Raw genomic sequence first — 5000 nt, forward strand, 5'->3', positions numbered from 1 at the left:
CTGCATGGGGAGAGTCTTTGTCACTAATGTACACAGATGGAACATTTTGGACTGGAACCAGATTACCCGTACACACGGCGCTGATTAGTAATCAATGCAGAGCCATCAAACTACAGCAAATATACACAACTGTCCGTATACATGCTGAAAGAGTCTGCCCACAATGGGAACCACACGTCAGCCAGACACTCTGATCACGCACCACTCTCTGCTTCTAACGGGCGCACATACAATATGTAAGCACCAGCATGGAACAACATCCAGTGCATCTTCTCCGCCACATTACACAATCCACACTATCACAACCAGACCAGGAGGTCCATGCGGAAAATACAATATCCCAGCCTTTCGACATCCACCATTGCGCAGACCAGGCACCAACACCCACACATGTCCTATACAACGGTGCACCCAACATCACAATAGTACCTCCTGTCACAGCGCACAAACAATGACATGAGTCAAAGACACAGGTCTCACACAAGCATAGAATTGGAGCGCCGCCTCTAATAAGCCAAAGGTGCATCCTGACGTGACAAATCTGATCATGTCACAAGCATTCACTTACTATAATCACTATCAAGGAACCTGCCGCCCCCGCCCCCCCCCCCTACACCTTTCCTTACAACAACGTGTAACCTAACCTAACCTAACCTATGTTGTACCTTAACCTAACCTATGTTGTACCTTAACCTAACCTATGTTGTACCTTAACCTAACCTATGTTGTACCTTAACCTAACCTATGTTGTACCTTAACCTAACCTATGTTGTACCTTAACCTAACCTATGTTGTACCTTAACCTAACCTATGTTGTACCTTAACCTAACCTATGTTGTACCTTAACCTAACCTATGTTGTACCTTAACCTAACCTATGTTGTACCTTAACCTAACCCATGTTGTACCTTAACCTAACCCATGTTGTACCTTAACCTAACCCATGTTGTACCTTAACCTAACCCATGTTGTACCTTAACCTAACCCATGTTGTACCTTAACCTAACCCATGTTGTACCTTAACCTAACCCATGTTGTACCTTAACCTAACCCATGTTGTACCTTAACCTAACCCATGTTGTACCTTAACCTAACCCATGTTGTGCCTTAACCTAACCCATGTTGTGCCTTAACCTAACCCATGTTGTGCCTTAACCTAACCCATGTTGTGCCTTAACCTAACCCATGTTGTGCCCTAACCTAACCCATGTTGTGCCCTAACCTAACCCATGTTGTGCCCTAACCTAACCCATGTTGTGCCCTAACCTAACCCATGTTGTCCCCTAACCTAACCCATGTTGTCCCCTAACCTAACCCATGTTGTCCCCTAACCTAACCCATGTTGTGCCCTAACGTAACCCATGTTGTGCCTTAACGTAACCCATGTTGTGCCTTAACGTAACCCATGTTGTGCCTTAACGTAACCCACGTTGTCCGCTAACGTAACCCACGTTGTCCGCTAACGTAACCCACGTTGTCGCCTAAACCTGCTCTGTAATTGTTATACGACTCGTTCAATTAGTGTAGTGTTGCCCACCCGCAACCCTCGCAATATAGTTCGCTACTCGCACTGCCCGCTCCCCTGTGTATCGCTTCATGTTAAACACCTTGCAAGTCTTGCTGACTTTCCACATGCTCCTGCTGTACACTGTAATGTGGATGGCAGCAGGACGTACATGCCGCCCCCCCCCCCCCCCACCCCTCCCCACGTCCCCACGTCCCCACCTTGCCCCCTGCCTTCGCAAGCTGGTTGGTGACAAGTTTGCATGTTCAATGCCCTTCGCATGCGACGTACGCAGGCTACGTTGTGGTGCGGCCTGTGTCAACTGTCCGCTGATGTCGTACGCGTGAACCACAATCTGTACTGCACATTCGTCCTTATGTACTGAATGATACATCGTGGCACATGTGTGACCGTACAACGACTGCGCCCAAAAACGGCGGACCATACAGTGCAAATATTGTGCACGCAGCTACGTGTCGTCTCCCTATGAGAGCTGGATTGCAGTGTGGTACGCCATAGAGACGTGTGGGAGGAACGGACGCCGTGGATGGCGATCAGCATGAGCTGTGTGTTGATGTATTCGGACCTAGTCGTCTCTCCTCAAACACCGTGATAGCATGGTGCACCGCGTTCCATATCTGCGACATGCTACAGAGGCCGGTTGACAGTCGTTCGAGCAATGGACATCGCATACGTACGGGGGCCACCTTCCACGTATTGTCTAGGCGTGCACATTTTGTTGCGTGTATGTGGGCAGACGTAGTGTGGCGTGACACCTGACACAGGCATGCAATAATCGTTGAAGTTGCTAATGGCGATGGACGCCTACGTTTTCTGGTGAAGTTACGCAAATGAAGAAATGGTAACCCGTTGTGGTGCGGTTGTTCTCGCTAGGGGTGAATCGGTGATGGCGACGATAGGTTGAGGTACTAACCGGTTGTTCCAGCGATACCCACCATGCCGATGAAACTGAACGGCATCTGGGTGTGAAGCGATACGCGGTGGTGGCTGGGTGGGACCGTCCCCGGCCGGTGAGGGGGCGCCTCCCGGCGTGCTGGCCGCGCGGTGCGTGGGCGCACGCGCTACAGCCGGCTGGTGGGGGCGGCCAGTGGCAGGCGCGCCGGCCGACGGACGCGGCAGGCGTCGCAGCTGCGCGCCGGCGCACCCTGCGCGCGGCGCCGTGCGGCCAAAGTAGGTCCTCGCGGGCCCGGTGCGAAGCGCGGTGGACATCTTCAGTGTGCTGGTCCGATTGAGGACTGTGTGCGTTGAGGATGCGCCGCCGCCCGGCGCTCGGCGCCGCGACGCCGTCTGCTGCTCGGTCGCCCCAGCGGTTCTCGCTGGTGGTTTGTATCGCAGCTGTGCGGATGTGTTGGCGCGTGCGCTGTGCTGGGAGAGTTCGCTTCGGCACCCAAGTGGGGCTTTTGTCCTTCTGTGGCGCTGGCGTTGGAGCTGCCGGTCACCGTAGGTGGCGCGTGTTGTCTCCCGCCGGCAATGCCACGACAGCACGCTCCCGGGCCTCTGTCGGCAGCGGCAAGCTCAGTTGGGAGCACGGGTGGTCGCACCGAAAGCGTCTACTCGCCTAACTCCGGGCGATTGCGCCTCTCTCGAACCCGACCAAGTACTTGGGACGGCGCTGCGCGCCGCCGGGACCTGAGAGGGTTTCGAGGTGTATTGTGCAGGGGAGCTCAGCCTCCTCCTGTTTGCAGAATGATTGAGCGGACGCTTGCGTGTTCGCGCGGGCCCCCGGGACACACTCCCGGGCGGCCGGCTGCTCAGCTCTAGTTGGCGCAGCTCCCTGGTTGATCCTGCCAGTAGTCATATGCTTGTCTCAAAGATTAAGCCATGCATGTCTCAGTACAAGCCGCATTAAGGTGAAACCGCGAATGGCTCATTAAATCAGTTATGGTTCCTTAGATCGTACCCACGTTACTTGGATAACTGTGGTAATTCTAGAGCTAATACATGCAAACAGAGTCCCGACCAGAGATGGAAGGGACGCTTTTATTAGATCAAAACCAATCGGTCGGCTCGTCCGGTCCGTTTGCCTTGGTGACTCTGAATAACTTTGGGCTGATCGCACGGTCCTCGTACCGGCGACGCATCTTTCAAATGTCTGCCTTATCAACTGTCGATGGTAGGTTCTGCGCCTACCATGGTTGTAACGGGTAACGGGGAATCAGGGTTCGATTCCGGAGAGGGAGCCTGAGAAACGGCTACCACATCCAAGGAAGGCAGCAGGCGCGCAAATTACCCACTCCCGGCACGGGGAGGTAGTGACGAAAAATAACGATACGGGACTCATCCGAGGCCCCGTAATCGGAATGAGTACACTTTAAATCCTTTAACGAGTATCTATTGGAGGGCAAGTCTGGTGCCAGCAGCCGCGGTAATTCCAGCTCCAATAGCGTATATTAAAGTTGTTGCGGTTAAAAAGCTCGTAGTTGGATTTGTGTCCCACGCTGTTGGTTCACCGCCCGTCGGTGTTTAACTGGCATGTATCGTGGGACGTCCTGCCGGTGGGGCGAGCCGAAGGCGTGCGACCGCCTCGTGCGTGCTCGTGCGTCCCGAGGCGGACCCCGTTGAAATCCTACCAGGGTGCTCTTTATTGAGTGTCTCGGTGGGCCGGCACGTTTACTTTGAACAAATTAGAGTGCTTAAAGCAGGCAAGCCCGCCTGAATACTGTGTGCATGGAATAATGGAATAGGACCTCGGTTCTATTTTGTTGGTTTTCGGAACCCGAGGTAATGATTAATAGGGACAGGCGGGGGCATTCGTATTGCGACGTTAGAGGTGAAATTCTTGGATCGTCGCAAGACGAACAGAAGCGAAAGCATTTGCCAAGTATGTTTTCATTAATCAAGAACGAAAGTTAGAGGTTCGAAGGCGATCAGATACCGCCCTAGTTCTAACCATAAACGATGCCAGCCAGCGATCCGCCGCAGTTCCTCCGATGACTCGGCGGGCAGCCTCCGGGAAACCAAAGCTTTTGGGTTCCGGGGGAAGTATGGTTGCAAAGCTGAAACTTAAAGGAATTGACGGAAGGGCACCACCAGGAGTGGAGCCTGCGGCTTAATTTGACTCAACACGGGAAACCTCACCAGGCCCGGACACCGGAAGGATTGACAGATTGATAGCTCTTTCTTGATTCGGTGGGTGGTGGTGCATGGCCGTTCTTAGTTGGTGGAGCGATTTGTCTGGTTAATTCCGATAACGAACGAGACTCTAGCCTGCTAACTAGTCGCGTGACATCCTTCGTGCTGTCAGCGATTACTTTTCTTCTTAGAGGGACAGGCGGCTTCTAGCCGCACGAGATTGAGCAATAACAGGTCTGTGATGCCCTTAGATGTTCTGGGCCGCACGCGCGCTACACTGAAGGAATCAGCGTGTCTTCCTAGGCCGAAAGGTCGGGGTAACCCGCTGAACCTCCTTCGTGCTAGGGATTGGGGCTTGCAATTGTTCCCCATGAACGAGGAATTCCCAGTAAGCGCGAGTCATA

The 5000-nt window shown here is 53.3% G+C and overlaps 1 non-coding gene across 1 annotated transcript in view; it reads left to right on the plus strand.

Moving 5' to 3' along the window:
• Nucleotides 1–3295: 3295 nt before the first annotated feature.
• LOC124773266 overlaps nt 3296–5000 on the plus strand; it is a 1909-nt gene continuing 204 nt past the window's right edge. The window contains exon 1 of the ribosomal RNA XR_007014564.1: nt 3296–5000. This exon is cut by the window's right edge and continues 204 nt beyond it. This is a non-coding gene — a ribosomal RNA (small subunit ribosomal RNA).

This window comes from Schistocerca piceifrons, unplaced genomic scaffold (assembly GCF_021461385.2).
Source record: "Schistocerca piceifrons isolate TAMUIC-IGC-003096 unplaced genomic scaffold, iqSchPice1.1 HiC_scaffold_950, whole genome shotgun sequence".
Taxonomy (NCBI): domain Eukaryota; kingdom Metazoa; phylum Arthropoda; class Insecta; order Orthoptera; family Acrididae; genus Schistocerca; species Schistocerca piceifrons.